The following is a 21,280-nucleotide window of genomic DNA, read 5'->3' as shown; positions in this document are numbered from 1 at the left end:
ACACATTCAGCTACTTGGAGCTGGGTGGTCGAGACAAGGCTGACAGCGCTGCTCATGCTTTGCGGTGGTCACATGACAAGCACACGAGGCATGTGGACGAGAGTCGTGCCTGTCTGCTGTTTTGTAAGCAAGCTCCTTTGCGTGTTGTCTAATCTATTTGTTTCCAGCCGGCACAGTTTCCTGTTGCGATGGATGGGTTTTCTCATCGTTTACGGAGAGTCGAAAATTTGAATGTCGTCTGCCTCTCCACTCACAATTGAAATGGATGGAGACTAGAGAGAGAGAGAGAATCGGAGCATTTACAGAATAAGACATAAAATCAAATCCTTGACATCAAACTTTGAGTAAAAAATCAAAAGCTGCCCATGCCAAATCCAAGCTGACATCCCAAAGTAAGATCCTGGCAGGCATTAAGACTTTGTATTTACTGTATTTCTACTCTGGCTATTGAGTTCCACATGGGTGCACGCTGCACGGGCATTGCAGTGGAACAACAGCCACAGCAAATTAAGACAACGCTGCATCCACGTGGAGTGCAGCCGTGTGCCCGGCAAAATCAGAGTTCTATTCCAGGCCACGGTTGACATTAGTTTGCATTTTCTAGCCGTGGTCGCATGGATTTATCTTCGGGTCTTCCGCTTTTTCCCTCCACATCTACAAACACGCGTTTATAGAATTTGTCTGCTATAAATTTCCACGTGATAAGCCGCTTCGTTGAGCTATCAATTGTGGCCAGGTCGCTTCTGAACAAGAGCTACGTAGCTCAGTGGGCCTTTACCTGGTTGAAACAAATTTACAGTGGCGAGCAATTCTGGTTGATTTGCTCAAAGGTCATTAAGCACACGACTACGGGAAGTCCTCTACTAGCCTCCAACTCAATTCTCACTTCCTCCCAACACAGGTGACCAACATATCCACCCACAGGAGTCATGGCTTCACAGCTGACGGGCACTAATTTTCCGATAAGCTTAATGTCAAGACCTGACTGATCCGCGCCAAACGCTGGGTTTCACCCCGGACTTGCACACCGGCCTAATCCCCACCGTGTGCAGTACGTGTCCTGCGTACGGGCAGTCCTTCTGTCAATCCGCTGTTGGATAAGAGCCTCCCCGCACGCCAATGCACGCGTCGTCCGGTTGTTATCTGATCATACTTTACCAGAGCGGTCAACCGACTGAAGCGGGTCGTTGCGGAGGCAGGGGAGTGGGGGGTTGACGGGTGGGGGCGGGGGGTGAGGGGGGGGGGCCCAGAACCGGTTCAGATATCACTCGCCACGAACATCAACCGGAACTGGGGTTCGAACTCGGGTAGCAAGGTTTGATGCACTAAATGGTAACAATCACAACAATAAATATAAAATGCACCGCAGTGCAGAAAACAACAACATTATATACAAAGACAACACGCATACAGTATAGACCGTACATGCAAAAGCAAGCACAAAACCCCCCTCGGCTATGAATTTTACACAAACGTATTGCACAATGTCCAATGCTCTAATACTCGAATATAATAACCACTTCCCCAGACACCCGGCCACCCACAACACTGGCTAAACAAATTAATACACATGGGACTGTTGCTATAGCTGCCTGCATTACAAATTTCCAAAACATTTACATGCAAAACTTCCAATAAGTGACTCAATATATGGAATTAAAATGGATAGGAGGCGACAGCTGAGATACTTCGGATGCAGGATGCAATTTTCGTCCCACGCACGCAAGGCATCGCATAATCTCGTGACCCAATTTAATATTTTCTCGTCACGCACACAACAACGGCAATTCGCCCGCAACGGAAAGTAGTCCGAAGACCACAATCGGGTGACGAAACCACTCCCGAACCACGCGATCGCGGGGGGGGATCATGGGGTGCAATCCCCCAACGCTCATGGGTACCGGACCAAGCCACCGCAAAACTATGAAACGACTAAAATTCACGGTTGGTAGGTGCCGTCACGATAAAATTGTATTTTTGCATTTTTTGTCCGTGTTCCTGTGTTTATAAACGCGATGGGCCTGCAAAAGCCAGGGGGCAGCTACAGTTGTCTAAATTGTTACGGCCGGCTGGGTTTGTTATTTTTTTTGCACCCACGGCCACGCTGCTGTTGCAACAGATTAAAACGTGTGAAAATGCGTCCACCACTGCCTCCTAATCCTCCTCCTGGGTCTGGGGGCCACTGCCACCGACGTTTTGTCGTTTTCATGAAGCTGCCACCGCGGTGATTTGCGTGACGATTTGCGAAGCGCGAGAGAATTAAAACAAATCCGGTGCCAACAACCTTCAGCTGTCTTCTTGGTTCTTTCGGTAAAGTCACGTAGAATGGAAATAATAAATACAAATCAAACATAATAAAATAATTCTCACGACGTTTCGGCCACAACGCAAGCAGCCACCCTCAGGTGAAGAACAGGTCTGTCAGAAAGACAGCGTCTGAATGACGCTGTCTTTCTGAGGACGGCTGCTTGCGTTGTGGCCGAAACGTCGTGAGAATTATTTTATTATGTTTTATTTTAATTATTTTATTATTTCCATTCTACGTGACTTTACCGAAAGAACCAAGAAGATGAATCCCTGCAGTCACGAAAGCTTTAAATCGAAACCTTCAGCTGGTCCCATTCAAGCTCAGGCTGCTCAGGAAATCCCAATCCCGCACACGGATTCTGCCGACCGCGAGCCCCGAAAAGAAAGACGCAATGCATGGACAGCGGTGCTTGTCGCTTTGTAAAACACGTGTTTGTGTTGTTTTTTGGCATCATTGTTTCTGCAGTGGAGCACCAATTAATTTCATGTATCAAGCCATAATAAGCACACCGAGACGGCACGGACATTTGGTGCCAAGTGACAAAATAAACATCGTACCAAGGTCACCCTGACAAAAGAGATCATGTTGTTTCATTTATGTGTGTTTATTTAATCTCCAGGCTAAATAAAGGATACACGAACACCTAAAACAGAGCCCGTAACACAGAGAGATTAGAGGTAGGAATGGACTAGGAAGGACCCAAAGATGGGATTGGAGGAATAATATGAATAATATAAACAGTGGCTCGGGTGACAGCAAGGGATGAGCCCTTTCACAGACATAAGTGAAGGAGAGAGACGCGGGTTACCAAGCACGTAGGAATGTGGGAACAACAACCGTAAGAAAAAGAAGATAATTAGCACGTGCTTGGCAAATAGATGATAATGGATGGACGTGACATTAGCAATGACGATTTCGCCACGGCATTAGGAAGGTTTGGCAAGAGCAGCACTGAGAAATTATAACCACTTTGGTCTCCGTTGGATTGGCAATCGTATATTCTACGCAAGGACCCCGGTTGGGCTAAATCGCCCGAGAGAGCGTGAAGATTTTGGTTCTCGTATCAATGCCAAACCTCCCCACACTGCCTGACGAACCTCATCATCCCGAGTGCGATTCCCAGCGAGGTTCAATGGGAGATTTCCTCTCTTTTGCCCTGAATGTATTCCAATTGTAGTGACGTTATGAATCCAAGCATCTTAGCAGAGTGCTCGCACAGCAGTACGTCAACCCGTGATAGAAAACGTCCCGTGGAATGAGATGTCACAGAACAATTTTTTGAGATCCTTTCCAGTAACCTCCTCTATCTATACAAGCGGTAGGGTTACTTTCCCACAAGCCCTGCAAAAGCAAGACGTTCGCCACCTGTGAAAATTGCATTCTGGGCACCAGCATGGAAGAGTAGACCAAACACCTTCTTGGGGGGGCTCCCTCTGGTGGAGGCCCTTCCCCATCAGCAACCTAGCAGTGACGCGTGCAGGCAAACAATCGAAGGATTGCACCTTCACCTTTGAACTGAGAATCAACAGCAAGTGAACTTAGGCCGCCGTGCGGTTTTGTACGCTGGCACGTGCCCGATGCTACATTCTCGTTTATAACATTCCACTGGAATCGGTGACCGGCTCCCAGATTTTCTGAACCGGGATAACCAATTCTGAAAATGGTTACCGGTTGTCGTCGAGCAAACCCAGGTGTTATGCATGAATAAATGGTTGAACTTCTTTCGCAGCGTGCGTAGCCAACCGTTCGAATTGAAATAAAAATATTTATCCTGGAGGAATCCGATGAGCTACAAAGCTCTTTTTCACAGATCTCCAGGAGGGGCGGGTAAGAACGTTACAACAACAAACACAGTACAACAACACGATAGTAGTGCCAAGTACAAGAAAGGTAAACAAATCACCCAAACACGTACAAACACAAAACTAAACCATTCCCATCCTACCAGGCACAGCCCGCTGAGGAATTAAATTATTTTTCAAAAGCGACCTGGACATATATGATAGCTCAACAACATGGCTCATCATTTGGACATTTATAGCCGCAAAATAAACTAAACGGCCTAAACGCATGCTTCTAAATGTGGAGGGAAAACCCAGAGGACCCGGAGTAAGAATCCACGTGGCCACGGGGAGAACATCCAAACTCCAAACATAATGCTTTTAAGGCCACTGTGTCACACCCGCCTGTACCCCGGATCCTCTTGGCCCCGATATTTCAAAACTTCAGGGATGGAGGAGGGGGCTTCACGTGAAAGAGTCACCCCGACCCACAAAATGACCACCGTGCGGGCTGAACCTGGGGTCAAACCTCTTTCAGGACGGCCACCTCACCCCCTGGATCCAGGAGACAGGCAGGGCACCACAGGTCTCAGCAGAACACACTTGTCTGTGGCACACAGCTGAGCGCGAGAAAACAGGAACAGCAGCTTCTACCCTGGCACAAATATAAACTCTGACCTACGTCACGGGGCAACGATGAGCAGTGACTTGGAACCGTCGTTGTCTGACTTTAGCGAGACTCGGCGGGGAGAAACCGGACTTTTATTATCAACGGATGTCAACACTTGTTTCATTTACTGCTTCGAGATCAAAACTCGTAGCACGGGGTTAATGGAGCATCACGTGAGTGGGTTTTGCAATCAACTTTAAACTTTTTATTCGCACAGAAAACACTCAAGTGCTTTTCATCGTTGTTTTTTTTTAAACAATGTTCATTCATTCGTTTTCGTCTTCTTTTCAAGGACCAGCTAAACAATCACCGTTAAGGGACTGCACGTACCAAATGTTGGATTATTTTCCCAAACAGTGTTCTGTACTCTGCCGAGTTTCAAATACACATACGTCGCGTGAAGGACAGAAGGGGTAGTTGCATGGGTTAGGGTCGCCCATTTGCAGCATAGAACAGCAGTGACAAATTGCATTGGCTGTAGTTTTTGTAGGTTCATGTGGTGCGTCTGTATGTGCTTATGTGGTGTGTGTGTGGGTTTAAGTGGTGTGTGTGGATTTAAGTCAGGCATGTCCAAAGTCCGGCCCGCGGGCCAATCATGGCCCGCGGGCAGATTTCATACGGCCCGCAGCTTCGGTCTTATAATGTGTAAGTTATGGCTCGCCAGCTCTGTCAGAATAAATACATCATAAAACTCATGGAAATTTAAGGTATTCTATACAGTTTGTTCAATGTTATCTGACTGAATGAAAGGCAGAATTGTGTTTTTAGAGTTGTTCCCGTCTGCCTGAGTGGCTTATATTTGGTTACATTGTCATTTGAAAAATAAAGGTAATTGTGACAATGAAAATTGTTTTATAACAGTGTGTATTTCCACGTAACTTTTGTGGTTAAAACAATGTCAAAAGGAACTATTGGCCCTCGGGCATCTTCACTTTATCAAATGTGGCCCTCTTTGCAAAAAGTTTGGACACCCCTGGTTTAAGTGGTGTGTGTGTGGGTTTACATGCATAATTGTTGTTATTTGGCGATTCCCATGATTCTCAGCCCAGAATCATGATGTGAATTTTGGAATTAGGTCATTTCGAGCAATCGCTGGCATGTCCTATGGGGAATTGCCAAAGCGTTACCATCTGGTGGCGATGTGTGGAGCCATCACTAGAAAACCCATGAATTTCAATGGAGATCCGGGAGTCTGCATAGAAATGAATAGGGCTTCTATGGGTACATCTTAGGCTGCTGAAGAATCCCATTTCTGTAAAAGGCGATCGCTGCATTTAGATCACCCAGAGACGCCCCCCATTCATTGCAATGGAGATTCCCTTCTCCATTCAAACGAATCAGGTTCCCCTGGCGAACAAACGAATGTCTACGAGGTGGCAAGAAATTACCATGTTCGGAATCTCACAATTCGCGAATAGGAGATTTTAACATCTGCATCGTCCATTGAAGAATTTCCCAAAAAATATATTTGGCTAACCGATGGCGAGATCGACCCCGACCGATGGCAAGATCGACCCCGACCGATAACGATGCCCGCGGGAATTGCTCGGCGCTCCGCCCGTATGCGTGTTCATTTCCACTCCAGTTTGGTCAGAATTGATCATGTGACCAAATAAATTATCAAAATTGCTTCAGTGGGAATATTTCACACACCGTAATACTCATGCAAAAGGGTTTAACATTTTTGGAAAACGTAATCGTTTCGTCTTACTTCCAAACTTTTGCGTGCATTAATGTACACCGGGATTGTGTTCGATGGGCAGAGTGCTTATCTATTGAACGACCTGTTAGCTCAGAGCGCCTCGCTGAGGTTAGGTGGGTGTGTCAAAATCCAGCCAATCAGAAGCTCCGCACCTTCCTGCGAACTCGCGGTTCGTGGACACAAACGCGTAGCCCTCATTGGCTCAGTGGGTGCGTGACAACACGACCTCGCACACCGTTCAATAACTTGCGAGCCGCCTCGTAGCACCACGGCAGAGCGCTCTAGCCATTGATCGACTGTTAAGTAGTTTAAACTCATGGGTTTATTGTGCGTGTATGTTGAACTTCTTTCTCACCGCACAGACAACCATGCAAATCGGAGGTGCGAAAATTAGGCCAATTGAGCGCACTGTTTGCAAAGCAAGGCCAATGATACGGACAAATTCATCACCATACGCCTTTTGGCGTCATCTGGTCCAACACCAATGGAGACTAGGCTCTAAGAAAAGCTGTCTCGGGTGTGGACCAATCAACTTCAAGGACAGTGCATATCATTATCATCATCAGAGTTGTTTCTTTTTGTTTGCATTTCGACTGCTTGTGTTGTGGTTATTGCAAACATGATGCCTTGTATAAAGGTGTCAGTTTTTGTACCAGTTGAAAGGGTAAAAACCTATTACTAAATTCACCACCGTGTGCCCCGAACCGTAAGTAAAAGTATATATTGTATTGTTGACCTTCAACCCCTGCTCCCACAATAGTCAGCCATCGATGCTGTTGGCTCAATGCACCTGTTCAAGTCGAGGCTCAACAAGACCTTCCTCCTCTGCCCGTGACCGACCACCTCTCGAGAAAAAGAAAGAAGGAAAAAAAAATACATTCATCAATAACATTCCCTTAAAATAAATATATATTATAACAGCCCACATTCTGCGCAACGGTCCTTCATATAGCACCATTGCCCTAAACGGCGCCTTGTTCGTATATATTTCTCATTTTAAGGCCGCGAAGTTATTTGAAGAATGCGTCGCGTCCATCTCATTATTTGTGTTCGTGCCCCACTGCCAACGCAGGGAAGCCCACCGTTCCTGTACAGTCTTGAGACGTGGCACAGCTTTGCATGGACTAGTACGTAGCATTTTATTAGCTGAAACAAATTCCATTCCAAACGATAACTCCTGAAAAAAAGTGGCTTGCGGAATATATAGGAGTGAGGCAACTCGAAAGATTAAAGCAGAGTTCAATGTACTGCACAAGCGAGTAAATAGTGCGCATGGAACGTTTAGAAGTTCAACCTTATCACGCCCACGTATTAAACATATCGGACCGTCAGAAACAATTTTTGTTTTTTTCGGTAAAGTCACGTAGGCACAACAATAAAATAAAACAACTAAATTAAATCCAGTTATTTTGCTGTGCCTTTTTACACCTGATGAAGGAGGCTTGTGTTGCCTCCGAAACGTCGTGATTTAATTTATTTGTTTTCGTTTATTTCAATTTATTGTTTTACCTACGTGACTTTACCGAAAAACCCAAAGAGTATGAATCCTTGCAGTCACGAAAGATTCAAATCTAGAATCGTCAGAAACATCCTCAACGGAGCGGTGACCGTTGCGCAATGGCTTTTCGCGGCAGCCGAAGATTTTCGGATTTTAATAACGCAGAGCGGGGAACAAAGAAAGTGAGCCGAGCACAATACAACGTGAAAAATCCTTGGGGTCTCGTGATCCTCTTCTCTCCGAGTCCGCTCGGCTCACTGAGAAACATCTGTTGTGGGGAGGCTGGTGTTCCTTTCTCCCGTAGGGGGAAGCAGGGATTAGATTAGCGCCACTTACCCCCCCCCTCCTACACTCACACAACCCCTGCATCCCTTCGCCCCGGCCCTGCCGCTGCCAAAGAAAAAATCCACGGACTCTTGAATAAAAGCCATCGCAAAACGACGCTTTTTTCACGTTGAGCAAAGCGACAGCGTCTCTTTGTCTTTCAAAACGCACGTTTTTGTTCACGTAAATTGCTTGCTTTTTTTTCACCGCATAAATGTAGACTGTCTTGTTATTTTTAAAGGGTTATTGCACGAAAGAAGCTCACCGACGTGTCTGCAACCCAGGATTTTATTCCTTTGTCCCGGCCGGCACATTAACATGCAGATGCACACGACTGCGCCGCTGCATGCGCGTGCGGATTCGGGCGCGGGCAAGCACGCACCCTCGCTCGCTCACTCGCACGCACACAGCACGCATTCACGCAAATGTACATTGAACATGCGGACACACACTAAGGACATGCCTCACAAGCAGTCGGGGTGAGATATTGAGCCTCGTGAATAGGCGATGTAAAAGAGCACCTATGAGGGCCGGCACGGTGCATGGAGGGGGTGGGGGGGGGTGGCCAGCACCACACCCGGTGCCGATGTCTACACACCGCACGGAGTACTCATGTAAGGTCAATTCTACCGACTGCATGGCCCAGGATCAGTTCAGATATTCGTCACCGACGTTGGCCGCGAGCGGGTTTCGAACCCGGGTCACCGGGCTCACAGCGGCAGTGCACTAACCGCTACACTACCGCTCCCCACACCAAGCACGTACACTCCCACATTTACACGCGTACGTGCGCAGATGTACACTCAATAAACCCTGTGCACGCTAAAGCGCGCAGAGACGCACGAGGAGGAATGCACAAACACTCACACATACTCCCACCATATGCTGTACCCCAGTACATTAAGGGGGGGGGAGGGGATACGGCACTAAAGAAGCATTCTAATTAATGCGAGGCTGAAGCATGACGCAGGCCTCCTACGCAGCACCACATTCGCCGGCTCCACCGTCGCGCCTGGCCCCAAGAGAGCGAGTTGACTGGATGCATCTGCTCATTTGCCAGGGGGACACACCGCAGGTCGCACACGCAGCACACGCACCACGCGCGCCAACGACTCCCCGCGGTAGCGCCGCCCAGTCGTCACCAAGCCAGGCGCTGGCACAGATGGGCCACGAGTAGATGGAGGACGCCGGCATGGAATCGAACCGACAAGCTTCGGATTTCCAAGTTAAGTGTGCTAGCCGGTCACACCACAGTGGCAGCTCCCCGCTCTTTGAATGTCAAAGATATTGCAAATCACAGCCGCTTTGAGGCACGGAGTGGAGTACTCAGCGGCAGCAACAGCCGGCAAAGCCATTACGACCGCGGGCCAAATGACAAACATGAAGGCCATGCACAGGGGAACAAACGGAACGCGCCACATCCCCCTTCACTGCTCGCTGATCTCATCGCTGCCCGATTCCAAACTCTTGTGGAACGGCCGCCCCCCCCCCGGCCCCGCTGCCCTCCCCACCCCCACCCCCCCCCCCCGCCCCCCCCCCATCTGTCCCACCGCCGATGTGAGAGCGACCGTGTCGAGCATTAAGGAGGCAATCAAACCCCCCCAAGCGGCTCGCACACTGCTCGATCCACCACCTTTTGATTGCACTGCCTCCCCCTGCCCCCCCCCAATCCCCCCACACCCCATGACCACCGCGCACGGTGGAACGGAACGGAGCGGTGCGGCGACGTTAGCGACTCAGAAGCACGGGTGTGCACATCGGCACCACGCAAGCATCGGGCACTCGTTCGCCTTTGCCAGGCGACATGTACACCGCCAGGGGCATAGCGATAGGACAATTCACTAACTGCCCATACAAAGAGTCAATGAATTGTCACGATTCAGGGTGGGGTGGGGGGGTTACGATTCAACACAAGAATCAACACTGTGGCGAATGGCGAGGTCCCCGTTTGTTGATTCGTTGCCGCCTTGACCCTTTCTACCCCGCTGTGTAATTGACGCCAGTCGCTCTCTCTTCCGTTTCTCTTCCACCCCTGTTCGTTTTGCTTTCTCTCCCCTCTGTTTCTCTTTCCTGTCTGCGATCACAACCAGGGCTTCGTCTAGGACCGTGCGCGAATACCGGCTATGCAGATTCCCGTGTACACACACACACATTCTGGTGTCCTTTGCTTGCGTCGTTGAAAAGTTTTATTAAATGCAAAAATGTTAATAAAATGCATAATGGTGACCGCAGCGCCCCTAAAGACTACGGCGTATACGAATTGAAAATAATCGACTGTCGCATGATTGTATCATGGACATTAGAATCAATAAAGATGAATGAATAATCTTGATTTGAAACTTTCGTGACTGCTGGAATCCATCCTCTTTGGTTCTTTCGGTAAAGTCACGTAGGTAGAAAGATAATCAAATTATATATCACGACGTTTCGATCGCAACACAGGGGACGACCGTTTGTGTTGCAACCTTAACGTCGTGATATATTATTTTTATTTTATTTCATTATTTCTCTTCCTGAATGACTTTACCGAAAGAACCAAAGAGTATAGATGAATGAACCATTGTATTATTTCGTCTCCATCACATATCCATCTCTCCACATTAAAAATGTAATTAAAAAAATATTACACAACTCGTCAGCCGCACGGCCTTCTGGGAGCGCGTAAGTTAAGCAGCACTGTTTCAATGCAAGCAAAACTCCGGACGGGTTTCGACACATGGTACCTCATCGGCAGAAGTCGGACTCGCTTGAATCAATGCTGGTGAAAGCTTGCTCAACTTACAGGTCAGGACCCTCCCCTTCAGCTATGGAGGTCCTAGTTGTCAAGCAATTCAGTTTCGCCACGGCACAAACATAAGATGGAGGTGTGGCCCACTGTGATGCCAACGTTCCCCCCCCCCCCCCAGTTCAGACTACGTACACAAGGGTGATGATATAATCACTTTTTTGTGATAACGTGCCCCTACACGCCAGGGTATCTCAGAGGGAAAATGGTCTCTTTTCAGAGAAAATTGGCCGAGAGAACACCTGTCATGGGTACAAACATCAACCAAGGGCCAATACATTGAGGTGGCCAAAAGTCGAAGTTAAAGCGACGACATAGGACCTCTACCTTGGCCTTATATTCATTTAAGGTTGCAATGATGGCAAATTGGTTTGCACACTTTAATATGAAGCCGCAAAGCTTGAGATCAATTCCCGGCCACAGCCAACTTCAACGTCAAGTGATATCCGAGCTGGTCCTAGACCTCCTCTAGACTGAGGCTTAAATAGGCATCTGGTGGAGTATTTAAAACAATCAGCATTGGACAGACATTTGTGGTAAGGCGTGGTGCTGGCAACAACACCCCAACGTGCACCATGCAGGCCTTAATAGGTGCTCGCTAACAGCACATGGCCCAGCGCAATGCAAAAGGCTATGCGGTGAATCTGCGCATCCAAACGAACAAGTGACGCTTCATCTGATTAGGTCAATTCCTGCATATCCATCCAATTGGCATGTTCATTTGAATGTTCCACACGCTGACATTAAACAGGGCATTCCTTAGCCCAAGCTTCAACCCAGCTGGAGGCAGTTTATTTTGTTATGAACATTCTACACAGCGACTTTCAATGATTGTTACGCAATTATGTATTATACGGTTTTTGTGTTGAACTATGATCCATTTCATTCAACACATTCCTGCGGAAGGAGCTGGTAGGAACGTTAGGTTGCTCGGTCAATGGCCAGGGTCAACGGCGGCGTGGTGTATTCCGCAAATATGCCCGACTGTGAGGGCGGGCACAAGCCGGCGTGAGTAGATTAAACATTGAGTTTTATAAGGGCACCACGGGGTGACCAGCCCCTCCCCACCCAGCCCCACCCCTCCCACCCCCCAATCAGCCCCACCCTCCCCACCCAGCCCCACCCCACCCTCCCCACCCAGCCCCTCCCCACCCTCCCCACCCAGCCCCTCCCCACCCAGCCCCTCCCCTCCCCACCCAGCCCCACGCAGCCCCTCCCCACCCAGCCCCTCCCCACCCAGCCCCTCCCCACCCTCCACCCAGCCCCACCCCTCCCATTTTTGTATGCACGACGGACGGACACAATAATCCTCTGTGGGCAGGTGTAACCAGGAGGTTCCTACCAGTATAAAGCTTCCTTGCCGATATACACCTTGGACAGTTGACCAGCATTGGTGCAAGCAAGCCTGTCCGTGCTGATGACACATCAAATGCTGAAAGCAGTTAAACTTGTCGTGAATCGAAGCTGCTGATAAGATGAACTCCCAGAAGTCCGTGGGACTTCATGTGTTTGCGTTAAAAAAATAAATGCTTTCATTTATTTTTTGATGTGAAGAGATGGGCTCCTATTGGAAGGAGGCGTTATTTATTTTGCACTGTAGCACGATCAGAAGGGGCTATTGATCTGTGCGTGAGAGTCGGCCTCTATTCCGCGCGCAGTGACGTGGCCATGAAAACACCATTAGCCCGAGCAACCTCTCCCCCCTTAAAAACCCTGTACACAGCTTGCAAATCATCCTGCGCCAAGGCCAATACAAATATCAGAATCTAAAAATACTCTGCGTAAACGCAACACAAGTGATTTTATTTTATTGCACCGTTACGTGTGGATGCGTGCTTACGCGCACAGCCAAATACATAAACGTTGGTTTTTATTTTATTAACAAATTTTCTTCTAAATTTCATCACCGTGATCATCATCATCAATTGATTTACTGATGAAGGTCTCGTCAGACCGTTGCCATAAAAAAAGAAGCAACCTGGCCACAAACGATAGCTGAACGAAATGGCCTATCACGTGGACATTTATAGCAGCCAAATACTCTAAATGCATGTTTTAAAATGTGGAGGGAAAAAGCAGAGGGACTCAGGGAAAAATACACGCGACCACGGAGAGAACATGCAAACTCAGGGTCAGGGTCGATCCCACGACCTCCTGCATACCAGACGAGGTAGTTAACATTTCGCCACCGCGTATACCTTGCAAGTGTGCAATGCTAATAGCCGCAATTCAACTCTGGCACATGAAGTAACCACATCACTCGATCTCCATGGTGGCTGTTCGGTCGGGCGTGTCCTCTCCTTCCCGCACCTTTGATTAGTGTGATTGGCTGTCACTAATCTTGTCCATCGGCAATCATCCCTTCTGGCAAGTTGCACTGCCGAAGCCCACTTAACTTTTTATAACGATGAATATGATTTACTCTGATTTTAATGTGTTCTCTGATCCATGTGCTCTACTTTCTCTCATTTGTAAGTCTGGCAAAGCATCTCTCCACATTGTTTGGAATGTTAAACTACATAAATTGAGAATGCATACGTTTGAAATGTAATTTTATATTTCTTCTTGAAAAATTCGAATATACACTGAAGCCTATTGCTGTGCATGCAGTGTCTCTGATGCCTGCAAAGATCACTAAAACGCAAGACTCAAAACGTACAGCAATCACTTATAACACTGGTCAACACACTTTTTCTGGCATAAGGTATTCCAACGGTTTTAAGGTAATTTTGGTTTGCTGATTACAATTCTGGCATCAGGTTTTTGAGATATCAAATATTGCATTTTCAATAAAAACTGCAGAAGAAAAATATTAAATAAATGTGGATATCTGCATAAAATGATATTATAAACATACTATCCTAAAAATACAGCACCATATTTTAACACTAAAGCAGTCACTGACTCGCAACAACTTGCAATCATAAGTGACAGAGTTAATTTCGGGTAAAATCAATGAAAATGGGGTATGCAGATAGCATAAAATGAGATGTGATAGAGCAAATCTGAGATCAGATTTGGAATCAGCACCCTGAAATTAGTCTAAAACAGCTGCAAAAGTCCTGGCCAGAAAAAAATGTTTTTTTGTTGTTGACCAGTGTAATCGATTGTCCCCCACACGATTCAATGCATGCATCGTGAACAGGAGAATTGATTTCATCTGACATCGGTGGCGAGTCGCATCCGAACTAATCCCAGGCCACCCGCTCGCCAACCCACAGTGCCCAGCGCGGCGAAAAATCGTCCAGCAACCCGCAAGACCGAAATGGCATGGGGAGACCTTCATACAGCTGCTGGGTGGACAGAGAGAGGGATGTACCGAGAGGAAACTCACCCACGCGGAATGGGTAAAACTCAAAGCCCCGCACGGATGTGTTCAAGAATCCTTTGCTGTGTCGCCATCTCATGGCCACCTCGTAGCTCAGTCCTACCAGGCTGATTATTCCCAGGCAAGTCTTCCATCAAAGTACTAACCAGGCTCAACCCTGCTTCACTTCGGAGATACGACCATATCGGGCACACTCACGGTGATCTGCCCACAGGTGTACACTTCAAGAAAATACAAAGACACCTCCCCCCCCCCCCCCATATAGCCTCAACAGACTGTAGAGGCAAGTGCTGTTAGCGAGCATCTATGAAGGCCGGCACGGCACACGAAGGGATGAGTGGCCAACACCATGCCCGAATGCCTTTGTCTCGCTTGTACTCATTTGAGGCTGAGTCGACCTAGGGGTGGCCCAGGACTGGTTCAGATAATCATCCCTGGTGTTGGCCATGAGCGGGAATTGAACTCGGGTCACCAGGTTCGTAGCTTCAACTCCCACCAAGTAAATGCACACACACACTAACACACAACGCTCTTGAGACAAGTGGATGGGCATGCAGGCCACATGCCCCAACCAATGCATCCTTATCCTGCCAGATAAATTCAATGATAAGGGAAGTTTCTATCCAAATCTTTCAAGTTTCTGTGAGCTCCTCAAACATTTCAATACGGATAAACCCAGTTGAATAATATAAGGTTGTTATTTATGTATAGCCACCCTCCTTGTCGCCGGGGCTTCTACAAGCACTGTACACGCGATAAAGCCACTCACACCGCATCTCAAACATTTTAAAAGGGCATCCCCAGTGGCAGCTTTCCCTATGGGGCACAATGTGACTGGCGTGTGAGGGGGCATCAAAAGCCATTCAGGGGGGACGAGGATTGCCACGTGAAATCCCAATCGAGTCATTTGCCGATAATTTATTTTTATTTTGTCAAATTTGGGCCACGACACCGGTACACAATGGCCTGCTCATTTCATATTAAGTCAGCGGCACGGTTATGGCATCTTCCACTTCCCCCGACCGCTTCTGCCAATATTAACCGCCAGTCTCAGTCGGTTTGTCTCTAATTTCTCGCCTCTTGTTTGGTCAATTTCGCGTGCTGCCCCTCGTGGTGTCGTTCTTCTCCTCTCCGTGAAGCCCGTTCTGAGCATTCTGTGGTGTATCGTGACCTTCGTGGCGAATATTCCAGTTTTTCAAGCTCGTCCATTTCCCCCGCGTTTCTCTGCACTGGAGCGAGCGCCTCTGTGCTGTCTCAACTGCAGCCGATCCCCCAAGGAATCGGAACATAAAATGGGAAAGGGCGCCGTGGTGGCGAGATGCTGAGTCCCTCGTCTGGTATACAGGAGGTCGTCGGTTCGACCCTCAGCCGGACAACTGCTGTATATTTGGAGCTTGCAGTATCTCTCTCCGTGTGGACTCGTAGACTTTTCTCTGGGTCCTCCGGTTTTATCCCTCCACATTTAGAATCAACGTGCGTTGAGAGTATTTGGCTGCGATACATTTCCATGTGATAAGCCATTCGTTGGGCTATCATTTGTGGCCAGGTTGTTTCTGAAAGAGCTACATTGCTCAATGGGCTCTACCTGGTAAAATGAAAAAAAATATTAAAGTGCATAACCATGCGAGTAGCCTACTTTATTCCTCATTCCTTGGATGGGAATACATAATTCACGTTAAAAAAATGGGGGGGAAAAACAAACGTAAACTTTAAATAAATAAACCTAGAACTTAAACAGAAAGGCTAAAATGATTAATGACCCATCACAATACAATCAATTGTTATCATTCAGGATCATGATTCAGTGAAATAAATATATCAATGTTTTGTTAACATTGTGGAGAATGGAATAAAAATTAAGTCAATGGTGAGATTAGAAATGACACACAGAGACAAAGGTCGGAAAAATAATCTACAGAAAATAAGTCAGAAAGTTTCACGCCAACTCATGAACTCTGCAGTGTCCCATCCTGTGCATCGGTGATAATCATTCGAGTGATACAAAAGCACAGAGACACATTGAGCAGGTCCTGGCATGGCTGAAGTATGAATGTGGGGCATTAAAAAAACTAGAGAGGGGGGAAAATAGCAGGAAATCCTGTCCGCACATGTCCGTGTATCCGTGCTTCCTTTGGATGGCTTTTACCCAAGTCAACATTTCTTTAAAAAAAAGTTACCACAATACCCAACTATCCAGATTCCATCATCTGCCAATCAACGGATGAACACCGTTTTTTAAATAACATGGGAATCTGAGCGATCCAAATGTATTTATACATGCAGAGCCCTTATTTGTAAATCCACTGCTGAATGCCGTGCCGGTTATGGGGAAGATTATGTGACTATACTTCACCACACTGTTTTCAGTGAATTGACAAATAAGTGGTGGCACAGTGGTTAGCTCAGTTGTGCTGTGAACCAGGAAAACCCCTGAGTTCAATAACCAGCCACAGCTAACATCTGTGACATTTTTACTAGGCACGGCCCGCCCTCTTCCCCGACCCGCACTGACCAGCGCAGTGTATGTATGTACGTTGATCATATTTTGCACCGTACGTCACCAACCGTGCTTATCGGAGGTGTGGAAGAGGACAACACACTAAACACGAAAAACAGTATAAAATAACAGTTTTTAATCTTGATGATTTAAAAGTGCAATCGCTCCAGGGGCTTCCTAATATCGGAAGGAAGAGTGTTCCAGACGGCCGTAAAAGCGCATCTGAAATTGCGCGATGCAGTGACCACCGTCTAAGTTTGATGGCTAGCCAATAGCCGCTGCTTGTGAGGATGACCGGACCAGTGACATCTTGCCAAACAACCCCAGTAACCGACGTGGCCTGTAGACAGACGACGGCTGATGATGATGATGAGAGTTGAATAGCGTGGAGCAGTGCACACTCACCGGTGAGTCAGTCTGCACGGAAGCAACGGTTTAAGTCAATCGTCCGTCGCGTAATTTCTGCGGAAAGACAAAAGTGCACCGTTCGGTTAAAACCGGCGAGGAACGAACTTGCGACATTCATGAGTAGATAAGCATTAAGCCCAAATGAACTTACATCATTCACCAGTATAGCCAAAAGCCCAAATTAACTTTAAAACACAATTATTGGGTGATACTGCTGCGTCGGCAGTAGTGCAAAAGCACGAAAAATCTGCCATTTGTTAATATGACTGTGGTCTTAAAAAGGAAATATATATTTTATTTTTCCTTCTCTTCAACCCCCCCCCCCACAGCTCCGTACTTCCTCAAGAGGGTTATCCGAGTTAAGGAAATGGACACCAGGGATGGAGAGTTTATTGAAACACATGGCACAGACCGGTTCAAAATATAAAACGTTGATAGTAATAATGATTGGACTTCGCATCGTGTCTAAACTGGTTTCAATTCCCATACATGCCCTTCTGTGTGTACCGGAATCGTTTGTTCAATAAAATACTGTTGGGAAAAAAGGAAAAATATAGAGCAGACAAGATGTTTTTGAGCGTTGGCCCTTCTTCATAGCACTTGGATAAAGAGGGCAGATAGTGTAAATAATAATAAGTTGGAGAGTGCACTTCAACCAAAACGTCACCAATTATATATTTTGCTTTGAAGGCACTGTTATTGTCAAATGAACTCACATCATTCACTAGATTAGCCTGAAGCCAAAATGAACTCACATCATTCACTAGATTAGCCTAAAACCCAAATAAACATACATCATTCTCAAGATTAGCCTAAAGCCCAAGGATACATGTGCATCTGTATCGTACAAAAAAAAACATCGCTTGCACATATGCATTTATGATTAACAACATACCACTCACCAGATAGACAATACATCTCCATGTTTGTTTCTGCTTAATTAAATAATGATCCTAATTTACAGCCTATTGTTGATATAATTAATCATTAAGCTGGCGAACAACACTGGGCCTCTTAATGTCTCAAAAAGACGGACACATTTCCCACGTGGGGAGGGGGGGGCAGCAGCTCACAGGATCATCCCCACAACAGGTGGGGGCGATCCTGGGAAAACACATCTCGCATACAATACCCGTAACTCGATGTGTAACCAGAGGTGGAAAACGTGAAAACAAATAAACCCTGCCACTCTAACCCCCCGGGCAGATCAAACGGCAGACCCTTGGCTGTGCATTGGAATAAGATCAGAAAGATCGCGCGTCACAGAAAGCATGCCCACAGCCTTCTTTTATTGAGCCAAGTCACATGAATGGAGACAATACGAGCTAGGCTCCGCAACAACACAATGGCCATGGGGCATCTGGGTAATCACCCAGAAGCCCCAGGGGAGTTCCAAATCAATTAGCTGGCAATGCTGAGCACGCTGTGATGATGACCCAGGACAGAGAAACACGGGCGAGGGAGTGGGTATGCCAAGTCGCTTATCTTCTAAACTCCCCACGTGCCAAGGCCCCAAATGAGAGTTTAAGGAAGTGGGGCTTGGGGGCAGGACCACGTCACGGCTATAAAGGGATGACGGGGCCGATGGTCGTATGTATGTATTACGTTCAACTTCCTTCGCACCGTGCGTAGCCAACCGCGCTCATCGGAGGTTGCGTTCAAAAAAATGTACGGACTGGCAGCCGAGCGACGGAACGCAGCCAAGCTAATGGGAGACGTCCACCGAGGAGATGGAGCGGTGAATTCAGCTCGTGCGCAGACACTGGGTGGATTACTATACTGCGGGGATCGTGAGAGGTGGCGGCAGCTTTGAGAGGTCTTCATTCAGCAGTGGACTGACCATGGCGAATGATGATGATGATGCCATGGAGGCAGAGGTCGCAAACGGGTTTTGATTCCTTACCCGTACCCGGCCGCACCAGGGTCGCAAACGGGTACCCGTACCCGGCCGTACCCGTACCCTACCCGTACCCGGCCGGGTACAGATAGGGTACGGGTATCGGGTACCTGATTGCGACATCTGGGATGAAGCCATGTTGCAGGCACAGGTGGGTTGATTCTAGGAACTTGAATTGTGAGAAGAGACAAGACGTTGGGAAATGAGTGACAAACAGTTACTCACCAGTGACTCACGGTCTACCCGTACCCGTATCCGGCCACACCAGGGTCGCAAACGGGTACCCGTACCCGGCCGGGTATGGGTAGCCGGGTATCGGGTAGGGTACGGGTATCGGGTACCCGGTTGCGACCTCTGCATGAAGGTGCTCTGTTCAAGAGCCCTGAATTATAATAAAAACTCGCACGTAGCAAGCACATTTTTTGGTCATCGGCCATGATCAATCTGCTCCTGGATGAAGACCTCCCCAAGCCGTCGTCATAGCTTACAGGTCTGCCATGGAATGATCCACCTAACACTTGCGTACAAGCTGATTTCATCACTCCATCTCCACCCGTGGTTGACCCATTCAGATGCATAAACTTTGGGGTGGAAAAGGCGGAAATGTCGGGACAATGGAACTCTTTTACCCCGGCAAAGAGATGCGTTTAGCACCGCGATATAGGGTCACCCACCCCGCCAGTCAACACCACGAGACTCGCTTGACCCCCCCCAACCCCCGCACACCACCCCCTCATCTGGGTGACTAAAGACACGCAATGCACAGCGAGATGTTGAACTTCTTTTGCACCGTACGTAGCCAACCGTGCTCAACGGGGATGCGGGGGAAGGACAACAAACTAAACACAAAAAGCAGTTCAAGAAATTAGTTTTCAATCGAGAACTAAAACTAAACTAAACTATGAAACTTTTTTTTATTTTACAAGGTAAAGCCCACTGAACTACATAGCTCTTTTTCAGAAGCGACCTGGTCACAAATTATATCTCAACGAAGTGGCTTATCTCGTGGACATGTATAGCTGTGAAATCCTCTAAACGCATGTTTCTGAGAGTACGGGGGGGAAATCCGGAGGACCCAGAGAAAAGTCCACGCAACCACAGGGAGAACACGCAAACTCCAAATATACAGGCGTCAGTGTCAGGATCGAACCGGTGACCTCTTGCACACCAGGCGAGGGAGTTAACATCTCACCATCGCGTCCACGTTCTAGCGCCTCGAGCCAACGCTGTGTGGAGGAGGCATTCGCGTCACGTTGTGTCGAAGCGCAACTGGTTTCCGCAATGTGGCACTGACGTTCCCCTGCGCGCATTCAACCTTTCTTCTGCACGGTATCCACGCTGCAGCCTGCTCCGTCTGAAAGGTGACCCCAGGGATTAAGAACCCAATGGATTAGCCCATTACAATGGAACCTGTCCCATCCACGCACGCGCACGCATTCACTGAATACCCCCTGCTAAAAACTGAACACCCTTCCATGCAAACACATGGACGTGGTCTTTTCCGTGACAAAGCAGCGAGTTAAACCCTGGCCTGACACGCACACCCACAGTGGGTTCTAAAGCAACTGTTTGTTCAACCCGATTCCTTTTTAGTGCCAAAACAGCTGGCGAACAGGCGGGCGGGCGCTGTACTGCGAGATAAGTGGGGCTCAGAACAACTCTTGCCAACCTCCCCCCCACCCCCCACACACACACAGACAGAGCCACCCACACCGGGATAGGGAAATAGATAAGACCGTTCTCAAGCAAATGAGGGTAAACAAACTCCTTTGCTTACTTTTAACGCTTTTCCCACCAAGGTTCAATGGAAGTGTTTATGCATTTTTCGTTGTTGTCCAGTCCCCCCTTGCACCTCCGATTAGCAAGGTTGGCTAGGTTGGCTACTGTACGGTGTGAAAGAAGTCCAACACACACATACAGTGGACTCTCGATTATCTGCGTGCGGTTTATCAGATTTGCGGATTAACCGCGCACCTGAAATTTTGTCGTACATTAATTACTCATGGATGCTCCTTCATGCCCAAATTAATCATCTAAAATAGGCTATATACATTGTTATTCTTGGTTCTTTTGGTAAAGTGA

At 47.7% G+C, this 21,280-nt stretch overlaps 1 protein-coding gene across 2 annotated transcripts in view; it reads right to left on the bottom strand.

Annotated features, from left to right (window-relative positions):
- Nucleotides 1-21,280, bottom strand: part of LOC144949100 (disheveled-associated activator of morphogenesis 2-like) — a 123,422-nt gene that overhangs the window by 84,995 nt on the left and 17,147 nt on the right. For both annotated transcript variants that reach the window (XM_078878941.1, XM_078878942.1), the window contains exon 3: nucleotides 17,299-17,355. The gene's annotated coding sequence lies outside the window, so the exon portion shown is untranslated. The remainder of the gene's footprint in view (nucleotides 1-17,298; nucleotides 17,356-21,280) is intronic.

Source organism: Lampetra fluviatilis, chromosome 52 (assembly GCF_964198595.1).
Source record: "Lampetra fluviatilis chromosome 52, kcLamFluv1.1, whole genome shotgun sequence".
NCBI classification, from domain to species: domain Eukaryota; kingdom Metazoa; phylum Chordata; class Hyperoartia; order Petromyzontiformes; family Petromyzontidae; genus Lampetra; species Lampetra fluviatilis.
This window is presented reverse-complemented; position numbering and strand designations above follow the sequence as displayed.